This window comes from Sander vitreus, chromosome 22, assembly GCF_031162955.1.
Source record: "Sander vitreus isolate 19-12246 chromosome 22, sanVit1, whole genome shotgun sequence".
NCBI classification, from domain to species: Eukaryota; Metazoa; Chordata; class Actinopteri; order Perciformes; family Percidae; genus Sander; species Sander vitreus.
In genome coordinates, this window is record NC_135876.1 from 3300304 (window position 1) to 3314857 (window position 14554).

The 14554-nt window shown below is 42.1% G+C and overlaps 1 pseudogene; it reads right to left on the reverse strand.

Annotated features, from left to right (window-relative positions):
* Positions 1-314: 314 nt before the first annotated feature.
* On the reverse strand, positions 315-2383 carry LOC144537481 (uncharacterized; annotated as a pseudogene).
* Between the last annotated feature and the right edge of the window lie 12171 nt (positions 2384-14554).

Below are 14554 nucleotides of genomic sequence, written 5' to 3' on the forward strand. Positions count from 1 at the left end.
CTGCGTGTAGGTGTGTATTGTCCAGGTTGATTGGGTGTAACTGTCTGCCGAAAGTGTGGCGTGGAATGTATGTATGATGGCGGGTACCCATGATATTGTCTGCTGCTGTGGGGGGGTACAAACTGGGGTCTGATAAGCAATTCCCTCATCAGGGAAAAGCCATCCTGTATTGTGCTAGTTATATTAGCAATGTTGGTGTTTATTTGCGCCATGTTTTCGGCGTGGTTTCTTGCCGACGACTCCGTTAACTCCAACATCCTCCTCTTGATTTTAAGGTCCTCCTCTGCTGGGTCAGCCTGTGCTTTCCTCTTTTATCAATCCCCTTGGTGGCTGTCCAGCTTGGCCTAGAATTAAGCAGAGCAGAGCATTAGCACAAGTTAAGGACAAAATTATGTTGTAAATTACGTACTGAAGCAACACACATACATAAACATGCATCCGTCCTAATGCCCACAACGACACGGCACTGTAACATATAGATAGCTAGCTAGCTAAACTTGAAATCATGAGCATACCTGGAGCAAATCCTGGCTCTGTTTTAAAACTGCAGGAGGGAGACAGTCGAGGGACTCTGTTGACTTTGGGGATGCAGGCATCTCCTTTGTCGTTGTTGAGGACTCGGAACTCAACTCAACCAGGTCACCCGTCTCGAGGCTTGAGGCGATAGAGTGTGTAGCGGGCGACCCACCCCAGATCTCCTGGCACAGCTCATAAAATAGCATTACCACCCGTCCTTGGCTACTTCGATGTCCTGTGTCCACGGCCCGTCTGTATTTGCCACGAATATTCTTAAGCTTCGTGGTCACCTGGGCTTTGTCACTGGGTTAAATCCATATATTTCGACTGGCACGACTCCCAGTCAACATTTTCTTGTAATTGACTTGCCTTGTAGTCGAGTGTGAGTCGCAGCAGCAGTTCGACTTCACTATCAGTCCACACAAAGGATTCTGGTTTCCTTAAACTAGCCATTTTCGTCGTCTTCGTCTTGTGTTATGGTCTCGTCTTCTACTTGTCTGCTTTGTATACAGCGTGCCACTTCCTCTTCCTCTCTGTATACAGCGCACCACTTCCTTTCCTCTCCGCTTTTGGGTGAATTTCTGCAATAACAGCGCCGCCTATAGGCCTGGAATATGAAGTAGCGCATTGACTCATTTAAAACCGGATCCGTATGGACGAAAAAAATCTTGAAACGAATCCAGGGAAGACGGGTAAAAAAAAGATTGTTTTGGTACGTGTGGATGTGGCCTGAATTAAATGCTGTTGGAATATCTTCCTTAAATTTAGCTATAACACTGTCAGATAGGCATCTAGTGTAGAAGCTTTTATCTAATTTTGTATAGTCGGGTAGTAAGAATTCAAAAGTTATTAAAAAACGGTCTGATAATACAGGATTCTGCGGAAATATTATTAAATCCTCAATTTCAATGCCATATGCCAGCACAGTGCGTGGCCTTATGCACACTCTGACTGAAACCAATTGAATCTAATAATCAAGTCAAGTCAAGTCAGCTTTATTGTCAGCTGTGCTATACATGCATGACATACGGCACAAATGAAATTTCAGTCCTCTCGGACCCACGGTGCAAAATGCAATAAAAAAATAAGATTTTATAAATAGAAAAGACAGAATAAACAACCAACAATTTAACATGACATAAAATGAACAATCAACAATTTAACATGATATAAATATAAACAATCAACTATCAACAAGACATACAATAAACAATCAATAATCAGAATCACAATCAAAGCACTTGAGTATTTACATGACGGAATAAAATAGGATAAATAAAAAGTATTTAAAGTATTTTAACAGGTGAGGTAGAGCGGTGTAGTGCAAATAAACAGGGGAAAGTGAAATGTGCAGTCCCCTAATGAGTTGAAAGCAGTACTAAAGCTATTGCTGTCAACGTCCACATGGATATTAAAATCACCTACAATAAGTACTTTGTCTAATTTAAGGACTACACATGATAAAAAAACTCAGACTACGGACCTGGAGCTCGGTAAATAACAACGACTATAACTGGCTGTAATGTTTTCCGTGTTGGATGTTGAAGATTAAGAACAAGGCTTTCAAACAAGTTATAATTTAGTTTAGGTTTAGGATTAATTAACAGGCTTGAATCAAATATAAAAATATAAAACAAATATAACTCCCCCTCCTCGGCCTGAGCCTCTAGGAATTTGAGTATTATATTTGACTGGGAGGAGTGGCTTCATTTAGACTAACATATTTTTCATGGCCCAGCCAGGTTTCAGTAAGACAGACTAGATCAATTTGATTATCTGATATCAAATCGTTTACCAATATTGCTTTAGAAGACAGAGATCTAATATTTAATAGTCCACATCTAATTTTCCTATTCTGTTCTATCATTGCAGTGGTTGTTTTAATTCCAATTAGGTTGTTAGTATAGCCCCTCTTTTGTTTACCTTTGATTTAACCGATCTGAGTCGGGGGACAGACACTGTGGTTATTAGACTATGAATGGGCGACTGCTCCAACGGAAGCACAGAGGAGCGCATTGCACTGCACCTCTGATTACTGATATCAAACGTGGGTTGTCATGGTTTATGACCGATAATAGACTTGGTCAGATCTTTTGATATGAGAGGGGTCCCAAGTGGGATGAATGCCATCTCCCTTAATCAGACCAGGCTTTCCCCAGAAGGCCCTCCAGTTATTCACATAGCCCACATCATTAGCTGGGCACCACCCCAACAACCAGCGGTTGAAGGATGACATGCGGCTGTACATTTCATCACTGATCAGGTTTGGCAGGGGTCCACAGAAAACCACTGAGTCCAACATTGTCTTTGCATATGCATGAAGTGACTTAACATTAATTTTAGTGATCTCCGATTTACGTAATCGGGTATCATTACGTATGTTTACGAAGTATGATCTTACTGTATTTATGGTTATTTTTAGTCAGCAGCTTTAGATGGGATTCTATATCGCCCGCTCTGGCCCCAGGGACGCACACGACCGCAGCCGCTGGAGTCGCCAGCCTCACATATCGCAGTATAGAGCTCCCAATAACCAGAGTTGGCTTCTTAGCGGGTGTATCACTGAGTGGGGGGAAACTGTTAGAAGGGCAAAGATGCTCCGGTTTAGAGTGACCGCAGCCATGTGCACTCCCTGGTTTAGAAGTAACGCTACGCTTCCCTTGGACAGTCACCCACTTGCCCGGCTGCTCTGGATCTGCCGGGGGACTGCTAACAGAAGCTACAGTATGTTGGCCTGCACCAGTTGGCTAGCTACGGAAGCATACGATTTTGATTCCATGGTGCGGAGCAGTGCCGCTAACTCACTAAGCCTCGCTTCCAGAGCAACGAATAAACTACATGTATTACATGTATCATTATTACTAAAGGAGGCAGAGAAATAGCTAAACATTTGACACACAGAGCAGGAGAGAGTAGGAGAGGGAGAGGAATTAGCAATTGCTAATGGCTAAGCTAAAGTAGCTAAGCGTTTTAACAATTGTGAGATCAGCGAGGCAGTCGCTGTAAGAGAAGAGAAGTATAAGTGCATAACTATACTATAGTATAACTAGTGTAATTTAAATGAAATCCAGGCAAATCGCTGCTAATTTCAACAATAAAGCAGAGTTGAGTAAGTTTTGCTGGAGCAGCAAACTAGCGTCTGTAACACGGGAACCCCGGAAGTGACACAATACGCTTACCGTAAACGTCAGCACGTCGTTTAACGTTGTTAAAGTGATAGAAAACAATGTTTACATACTAAGAAGCTCTCTCTTCACTGTGGAGACTGACCATCGTCCACTAGTTGCCATCGTGAAAAATAACCTAAATGAAATGTCACCGAGAATACAGCGCATGATGATGAAGATGCAGAGGTATGACTTCAAACTTATCTACACACCTGATTCTAGCGAATGCACTGTCAAGAGCACCCACAAAGAACAGTGCAAGCACAACTGAAGATGATGTTCAAGCACACGTAAACATGGTGTCTGCTACACTTCCTGTATCAGACACAAAAACCAGGCAAATAATTGAAGAAACAGCTAGAGATCCCGAACTACAATGCATCATGGAGAATGTGCAGAATGGATGGGCTGTAGGATCCTGTTCACAGTTCTACCACATAAGAGGTGAGCTTAGTGTAATGGATGGACTGTTGTTAAAACAAAACAGGATAGTCATTCCAAGAGAGTTGAGACAAGACATACTGCAGAGAATTCATGAAGGACACTAGGTTTTGAAAATGTAAAAGAAGAGCAAGAGAGACAGTGTTCTGGCCTGGATTAAATAAGGACATTGACAAACTGATAAGCAGATGTGACACTTGCCAGAAATACAGAAACAAACAAGCTAAAGAGCCCATGACTTTAACTGATGTACCAACAGCACCGTGGCATAAAGTGGGAATGAGTGGGACTTATTCCAACTTAAAGGGAAGGACTACTTGGTAGTCATTGACTGTTACTCAAATTATCCTGAAATGGCATTGCTCTCAAGCACATCTTCCAGCTGTGTCATAACACATGCAAAATCAATCTTCGCCAGACATGGCATTCCGCCTACAGTGATGAGTGATAATTGACCATGCTTCAACAGCAAAGAGTGGCAAGACTTTGCAAAAGTTTATGACTTCAAGCATGTAACATCCAGACCACTGTATGCACAGTCCAATGGAAAAGCTGAGAAAGGACTTCACATTCTCAAGCAACTCCTAAATAAGGCTTCTGATTGTAATTCAGATCCTTACCTTGCTCTGCTCAGTTACAGAGCATCACCTCTGGAGTGCGGGTTTTCACCTGGTGAGCTACTGATGAAAAGAAAATTCCGTACAACACTTCCAAGCTGCTTAAAGCAAAAGAAATCCTAAGCTAGAACAAAAGCTGAATCTGCAGAAAATGATGCAAAAGGTTTTCTATGACAGAACAGCTAAGCAGCTTCCACCACTATCCAAGAATAATCCAGTCAGGATTGAAAGTCTTGAAGGATGAATGACAAGATCCACTGTTCTTTAAGAGGTTGCTCCACAATCCTACACGGTGAGAACCAAAGAAGGACAAATCATCAGACGAAATCGGCGCAGTCTACTGAAGACACCAGGAACTGTTGCAGATCAAGAGCTCAGTGAAACACAGACTGAGTCTAAGCCCAACTCCACACCTACTGAAAACTGCAACACAGACACATACACTGAAAGTCAAACCAATACATTCACCCCAGGAGAAATTCCGACAAGGAAATCTGCAAGGACAATTAAAAAACCTGAAAGACTGGACCTGTAAAAAAAAAAAAAAAAAAGAGGTCTAAAGTTAATGAGCATGTAATAGCGTGTGTTTTAGTGTTATGTTTATTAATGCTCAAGTTTGATGTTCTGGAAGCCTGATATCAAAGTCATACTGTTTAGCCAGTGATTTAACATTGTGAGATAAGTTGTGTAAGGTAACTGTTAAAAGAAAGCTGACACCTGTAATGTATTTATGTTGTTGAGTATTCACCTCATAGAAAGGGGGATGTGATGATTTGTGGTATTTGAACCTCAGGCCACTAGGTGTCAGTAGCCAGTGTTGTCAACTTAGCGACTTTGTCGCTAGATTTAGCGACTTTTCAGACCCCCTTAGCGACTTTTTTTCAAAAAAGCGACTAGCGACAAATCTCGCGACTTTTTGTGGTGTTATTGGAGACTTGTTCTTACTCTTCTCAACGAACAGCGGGTGCTGCCGTGGGACCCTCCCCCATCTGAAAGCACTCACAGGCGGCCCAGTCCTTGCACAGCAGTTCCTCCGAGCTGCAGTCAGAGCAGTAGATGTTAACTCCTCCACGTCCAGACTGAAAATGAATCGCACATACGCATGCGGGAAGCCCCGCTGGCTTTTCCCGCCCATAATGTAAAATGTAAATGTTCTTTGTCTAAAATAAATCACTGCACTAAAATAAATCACTATCTGCTTGATTCGACTCACACAGCCTCAGTCACTTACTCACCTCACCTCGGCTCGTCCACTGTGTGTGTGCCTCTCTGTGATAAACCTCTAGCTGGCTAGCTCATGATTGATAAATAGATAGATCGATAGATCGATAGATAAGATAGATAGATAAGACATAGATTAGATAGATAGGATATAGATTAGATAGATAGGATATAGATTAGATAGATAGATACTTTATTCATCCCTAAGGGAAATTGTAGGCATCCAGTAGCTTAGACAACCATAACACAACAAACACACATATATATCTCACATACCGGTACATAAAAATCACTCACACAAAATCACTGATCATGTCACAATCTAAACTGTACAGTCAAAAATACAGAAAGGAGTGGGAATCAAACCCTGAATTCAAAGGCTGGTTGAAACCATTTATTGGTGATGATACGCATGCATATTGCCTGTATTGTAAGGCTGATTTCTACGCTAAACTCAGTGATGTTAAAAAACACAGGATGACATTTATGTTAACTAACATTTACTCTGCAAAAAAGGCTGAGGCCACCATGGCATTAGTTATGGCTGAACACTGTTCCATGCTGGCATGTGATCATATTGGAGAAGCATGTAAAGCTGCTTTTTCAGACTCTGCTGCTGCTACCCACTTCAAAATGCACAGGACAAAGTGCACAGAAATGATTAAGGGTGTTCTAGCACCATACTTCCTGAAAAAGTTAGTCGCTGATGTGGGTGACCAGCGTTTCAGCCTCCTCCTTGATGAGTCCACGGATGTAAGTGTTTCTAAGTATCTGGGGGTGGTGATAAGGTGCTTTAGTGACACCAAGCACACTATTGTATCCACATTTCTGGGGCTTGCTAGTTAGGAGGAGGAGATGCCAGATCTATAGCCTGTGCTATTGTGGCTTTCCTGGAGAAATGTAGTCTTAAAAAAGAGAAACTCCTGGGGATAGGGACCGACAATGCCTCTGTTATGAAGGGGATTAACAATGGGGTCCATAAAGTGCTGAAGGAGGAGTATGGCATCAAATATCTGGTTCTTATTCGCTGTGTGTGCCACTCTCTGCAGCTTGCTGTAACTCATGCTTCCAATGACACCATTCCCCGTAGTGTGGAGTATTTGGTACGAGAGACCTATAACTGGTTTTCAGTGTCTCCAAAGCGCAGGGAGGCCTACAAGGCCATATATGAGACCATTAACTGTGGGGAGAAACCTTTACTAATAACCAAGGTTTGTGCCACACGTTGGCTCTCCATTGAACCTGCGGTTTCATGCATTTTGGACCAGTGGGAGGAGCTTAGGCTGCATTTTGAAGTCACCAAGTCCAGTGAACACTGCTACATGGCTGAGGTTGTACAGTGATCCTCAAAATGTTTTGTATCTCACTTTTTTGAAGTCAGTGCTGGGTGAGGTACAGTTGGCCATCAAGGCTTTTGAGGGGGAGCAGGTGGATCCTCTTAAGCTACTTGACAGCTTGGTTAGCCTGATCAAGTCTGTGAGCAGCAGGGTGCTGAATCCACTGGCAAAGGTTGATGTAGTCAAAGGGCCAATAGATGGATACATCAGTCCCAAACCCTACCTTGGTTACCTTTTTGAGTCCAAGGCAGCTGAACTCCACCTTGTGCCTAAGGATGAAAGCAATGTCCGAAAGAGGTGTGTAGCCTTCACCATCTCCCTCACTAACAAGTTGAGAGTGAGACTGCCGGACAACATTGAAGCATTGCGTTACATGTCGATTTTCAATGTGGAGGAAACTCTAAAACACAATGAGAGCCCAGGAGACATTGAAAAAATAGCCAAGCTCCTTGGCTACACCCCTGCAGAGATAGACAAGATAGTCCAGCAATGGTGTGCCATCCATCTTAGTAAAGAGGAAAAGAGTAAGGAATGAGACAAAAACCACACTGGGCTTCTGGAGTGAGATTTGGAAGTTCAGGGATGCAGCTGGTATCAACCCATTTCAAGAACTTGCCATGGCTGCTGTGTCTGTGTTGTCCTTGCCACACTCAAATGCTGAAGTAGAGAGAGTATTCAGCCAGATGAGTGTGGTAAAAAGCAAATTGAGAAATTGGATGTCCTTGCAGACCCAACTCCATCCTGTACATCCGATATGGACTGAAGTGGTCTGGTGAGGCTTGCTATGAGCACCAGCTGCCTGATGATGTTTTGCAGCTTTTTGGGACATCAGCTGCTTACTCATTTAAGTCAGCTTCATCAGTTGCTGAACCTGCCACAGAGAGCCTTGACCAAATTGATGACGACCCATTCTTTCTGTGAGCCAGCACAGCCTGTGTGTGTGTGGAGGGGGGTCTGGAAAACAAACAAATAATAAACTTGAATTAGAGCCAGACTACCAATTTTACACATTGCCATTGACAGCTTTCGCTGTCTCTTTTTGGTCCATTTAGATTGTTGTATAGTTTAGGAGAAAACGTTAAATGTTATCGTTTAAATTGTTCATGTTTTACTTTACTTAAGAGAACTAAACTAAGAAAATACAAAAAAAAAGAAAATACAAAAAAAAAGTAAGTCCAACCGTGTCTCTATACTTCTTGTGAACATTGCCTTTTATCTCGCCTATTAATAAAAACTATTAAAACTAATTTTGGCACGTTTTAAAATGTGAATTTAATGTCAGGTCGTCTGTTGTAGCAACACATAAAACAGCTAGCTAGTTAGCTAGTTAACGTTAGCAAACAGTAGGCCTTGGCTAACTAGCTAGCTACTGACAAAGTCACGTAACGTTAATATTTATTTTACCATTGTTCAGTCTGCAAACATCTTTTTACAACATTGTTTTAACAATGTTTATGTTTTACTGTGACTTGTTGTAGGCTCCTAAGTGAACCATAAGGTTAAAAACCAAACCAAACATAAGAAAACTAAACAAAAAAAAAATATACAAAAAAATAAAATTCAAAAAAATAAAACTAAGTAACTCCGCCAGAGTGTCTCTTTTGGGTAACTTTTGCCGGTCCCAAGCCCGGATAAAGGAGGAGGGCTGGTTTAAAAAAAAAAAAAAAAAAGAATCGACAGAAGAAAGTTAATTTGTAGTTCTAAACATATTTAGGTGATGCTGATGGGAAATTATGCAAATTAGGCGATGACGTCATTTAGCAACTTCTAGCGACTTTTAGGACAGCCAATAGCGACTTTCCTTACTGAGGAGTTGGCAACACTGTCAGTAGCGTTCTTGCATACAAAGGAGTGTTTACGTATGAAGGTAGAAGTACAATAAGGAAGTTAAGAAATAATGTAATCCACGCGCTCTTAATAAAGAAGCTTTAAAGACAAGAAAGTAGTTCTTTTTGAAAGAAGAACAAAACAAACAGGGTGTTGAAACTGTTGTCCCCTACCTTCGTGTTCATGTCTGGCTGGCTGGCAGCTTGCCATGCTTCTGTTCTTGCCGTTGTTAGCTTTCAGCTAGCCACCGGGATTACAGCTAAACCAGCTCCATGTTAGCTTGTCACGTGAGAGGCGAGAGCCGTGTGCAGCCATTTATGGTGCAGACTCTGAATGTCAATCGAACTCCGTTGAGAGCTGTGTGAAGGCAAAGCCCAGCCCAGAATTAAGTTATTTTCAGTATTTCGAGTACAGCTGCTTTAAACGGTCAATGTTTGGCCCCCAAGTGGCCAAAAAGAATCTATCATTGCAGGTTTAACCATACAATAGGTTAAAGCTATGGCCATCAGTTTTAAATATTTGAACTTTGTTAGTAATAAATCGTGTTTTGGCAGTTTGGCATGACAGATGGCTCTATATACTACTATAATACCCATGACCCTTGGCTGCTGCTGATATGGAGAAGAAGGTTCAAAGGTTTTGTGAACAAAACAGTGTCATAGTTGCTGAATTTATCATAGATTGAGCAGGTGTAGTATTCTCCAGCTTTCAAGCCTTGACATTATTACCATCTTGACCAACTGATTTAAGATGCAACACTCCATACTGTGCTTCAACTGAAAAACCTCACGTTCAACAGCTTCTTATTGCTAGGTAAATGTACCTGGTTTTTCAGTAAGTGAAAATAACAAAATCCTTATTCACAGCATGAATAGGAAGTCTTACCCATTGAAGAAATATCTAACACTGTAATGTTGTGTTTCCCTGAGGGAACGGCAACAATGAGCACTTTCACCAACTAGATAGTATTATTATTTCTTGCTTTCAGACTTATTATACCAACATGCTGTTTCCGCCCTGCAGCCTTTGCTAACCTCAAACAGGGGGGACAATAAACATATGAAACCCCCCAGAAACAGAAGAAAATATGTAGTGAAACTCAGTATGAAAGAATCCCCAGAAGAAGAGTCTGGCTGTCCACCTAACCATAAATCATTGTAGAGATCAATAAAGAGAAAATATATGGGCCTATGCCCCAAGCGTAAACAAAACAGAGAAACTCTTACTAAATCACAGTGAGCCAGTAACATCATCCCACAACTAAAGCAAATGGAATCAGTGTAGAAGGCCTACACAGATCAGTCATGACAGTAAACATATCACAACTGCTGTTTCTCAAACTGAAAAGCCACTCTGAAATGAATGACAATGACATATTTAAAGTTCAGTGAGCTAAAGCATCAACTGTCAGCTGCATGGCAAGTTTTGAGGTCGTACCCTCAGGGTTCTATTTTCATGAATCATTTCTGAACCATGGCGAGTACAGTAAGGGCGAAGGGTTTTTCATTTCCGGGATTGTTCAGGTGCTGCCAGAAATTCTGCCGGATGTCCCTCGTTTCGGCCGAATGTCCGTCACACAGAGATGTTTACAAGTAATTTTTTGGAAGTCCAAGTCAAGTCTCAAGTCTTTGAGCTCGAGTCCAAGTCAAGTCTCAAGTCTTTGATGGGCAAGTTCAAATCAAGTCTCAAGTCTTTTCTAACGAATCCAAGTCAAGTCTCTGGCCATCTGATCTGTCCCTAACACTGTATTGTTAAATATTATGAATTCAGAGCATGTCCTGTAGCTACCATCCATACAGTACAGTATCAAAATCAGTTGTAGGATAACTTCATGGGGTCTACTTAACACATCCCTCTAGCCCTCAGACCTGTTGAAATATTAACCTAAGTCTGTCACATCATATGGATACAACTGTAAAGATACAATTTGCCTGTTCCCAGCATTAGCACAACACTTTGCAATGGTTACCTGGTTACCTGTGACGATATATACTAAATGTAACGTCTCTTTCACTCCAAAAAATGTCTAATGTCGAAGTGGAAATCAAGAGAATAGTGGCAGCGCCACACCAGTTACAGAACAACATGCATCTCAGTGTCAGTCCAAATTACGCACAATAAGCAGTTTGAACTCACTGATGTAATGCCATTTATTTTCTAAGTGTTTTTTTCTACGCTCAGTAAAACTGAGTCCAGCGAGAGGGAGATCCGACTCAGAGGAGGAGAGGTCAGCGTCTCCACGGCAGGTGACAGTGCGCACGGATCCGCTGCGCCACGCATGGATGAAATAATGAAATAGTAAATAGGACTACAGTAACAGAAATATGTGCAGAATTAAGACAGTCAAGACGGCCCAGTGTGTGGTGGACCAGGTACACCTTGTTCACTTAATAGCCTACAAATCATCCACAGGATCAATTACGCATCACATGAGTTTGCCCACCCGACACAGCGTTTGTTCCTGGGGAGATGGATCCATGCATCCAACCTCCTGTGCTCCATTGGATGTCTGAGCCTCAGCAACTACTAACTATAAAGATAGAATTTGCCTGTTTTGCAATGGTTCGCTTGTTACCTGTGACGATATATGCTAAATGTAACGTCTCTTTTACATTAGCAAGTGACTTACCTATCTGGGTGCGTTTTGAAATGCCTGATGAAGTTCAACGTTGTTGATCCGGTATCATTTATCTTGGTGCCACACTCCTTGCATGTAGCTGTTCGCTTACTGCCACTGTTTACGAAGTTATTGAAAGCGAAACTAAACTCCGGGAGGACTTGGTGTCGGTATCGTCAATGCATTTTTTTTATATGTGAGTGTGCGCACATAAGGCATAGCGCATGCACATTATGGCAAAGGACAGGGGACATGCAGTTCGTCATACGTTTCCCCAACGTATATGCGCCAATAAAATAAAATAGAAATACATGAATACATTTAGATCTAAAAAGCAATAATTGCATGAAAACAGGTTGTTGACAAGTCTCAAAGCTCGAGTCCGAGTCAGAAGTCTGTTGGTTCGAGTCACAAGTCAAGTCTGAAGTCAGATAATCAATCAATATAGTCAATAATGACAAAGTGACAACCTCAACATCATATCAACTTGTCTCAGAACACATTTCATTGTTGCAAGTTTATGGAGCAGAGCTGTATAGTTGTTCTGTCTATGGTTGCCGAGTCTTTGTTCAAGGGACAGAACCCAAACAGGGTCCGACAACTGACTCTGCTCCATTGACTCTGACACAATCGTTGCAGTTTCTCTTTCTCGTCCTTCCTAGTCATGGTTATATGTTTCTAGGGTCTAGGGCACATGTAATAGTGCTAATCATTACCCAAGAAGTTGTAAGGAGATATAAAAACCTGTGGAGCTAACATTAGCAGAGTACAGCACATCTACATATACAGATACTGTTTGTAACAGTGAATAAAGACCTACCTGCTTTACAGAAACAGTGTTGCTCATTAAAAAGAAACTGCCTATTTTCAACCTGTTATGTCACTGCAGCGTAGGCCTGCAGATGAACAGCGCCGCATTAAGTTACTGTGCTCACGCTGCAGTGACACAACCGGTTGAAAACTGGCAAAGTTTCCCCTTAATTTCATTGTCTTTTTCTATCTTGATCACCAGGTAATGTGGTGGTTCACTTTTACACTATGATCAGTAGGCTTTAGCTTCTATCTTTGTCTTTATAACATTTTGCTGCTGAGTTAGTTTGATATCTTTCAAACGCATATTGTAAACCCTTCTGTCTACTTTTTGAAATAGCTTTTTCGTCTTTTGAAAAAAATATTTACCACACTGACTGACAATATTCAAGTTTCTTATGAGCCTCATATATCAGTGTGAAAGTCTCGATTAACCCGCTACACAACAGCTGTTTCTCTCCTGATGTGACGGCGCGATTCTTCCCTCACGGTGATGCTGGTCTGGTCTATATCCTGGAGCCAAAGCCCATCTATCAGGATCTATTTTAGGACATGGCAAGAGGACAAATCGAAGACCGGGGTTTTTGGATGTATTGTTGGGGCAACAAACTATAGTAGAGTAGAGTATTTCTTAAGGGAGTGCAGTTAGTGACAGTGTGGGCTCCATGCTAGCAGCAGCTAATAACAAAAGGGTGGGGCTTAGCGAAGGGTCAATTTGGTTAAAGGAGAATTCCGGTCGATTTCAACCCCTAGCTCTGTTGTTTGTAAATTTAGAGTGCTGTCAGTAGCGAGAAAAACGAAAACAATCGGTGCTGCCTACACCGTGTTATCCTCCTGCTAGAGTTAGCAGCCAAAAGGCTTAAACAGGGCAAGTTTTAAAGTTGTTTTTAGCCTCTAAACATGTTTGAAATGTCATTACAAGTGCCTACCCATGTGCAGTTATTCCTACCGAGGGAACACAGCGAATTTGACTGCAGTAGCTGTGACAGAAATGCATAAAAGTTGTGTTAATCCATACCTCTGTTTGTTTCCTGGTTTCTGGTGAAGTCCACACTAGTCGATTGCCGAACTCATACAAGCCAATATTCCAAAACGTATTTTTCCCCCAAAAAAACGATTTTCCGTGGTTATTTCCATAGTAATGACTGCAGCAACAAGCTGTAACTTGACACCACTCCACAGCTCAGCCTGCAGAGTGGCCGGCTGGAGTTCAAAAGTTCAACAGCTATCGCGCATGCGCATAAGGTAACCATAGCGACGGTGGAGCTTGTTGGTGAAAGCAGAGAGAAGCTCACAGAGCTGACAGACGAGCTTGGAGTTCGATCAGGAGGAATATGAGAAAATGGTTCGAGGTTGTGTTATATGAGCATGTTCTAGACCTTTGAAAAGAGTACTGAACTATTTTATCTTTGTACACTTCAGACTGTTGTGGCATGTTTATGTATAAAACCACACACTGCACTGTACATACTTTACATTGATTGTGTCTAGACAGCTCGGTCTCCTGGCAGTTCGTGTAAATGTCACTTATTTTTAATCTATTGATACGTGTTCACGGGGACGTTTTTTACGTGATGGCCAGCACGAAAATGTTATGTAATGTATTTCAATGGGAAGCATATTTCGTGGTCACAGCACGAAAATGGTAGGGAGTAGTATAAAAAGCCAAAAATCCGCGTAGGGAGGCTGGTCGGGGTGGTGGATGGGTCAAACAACACAGGATTTTCACCCAGGCGAACTTCCTAATCACAATCGTCCCCAGCGGCCATCTCTCGGCGTGTGAGGTGTCCTTTCCCTGTAGTGTTTTTCCTAAACCCAACCTCTGCCATCCCGTTATTGTGGCGCGTCCCCAGTGGCCGTCTCTCGCAGCCGTCTCCCGGCATGTGAGGTGTCCTTTCCCTGTAGTGTTTTTCCTAAACCCAACCTCTGCCATCCCGTTATTGTGGTGTGTCCCCCGCGGCCGTCTCCCAGCGTGTGAGACGTCCTTTTTGGCCGTCTCCC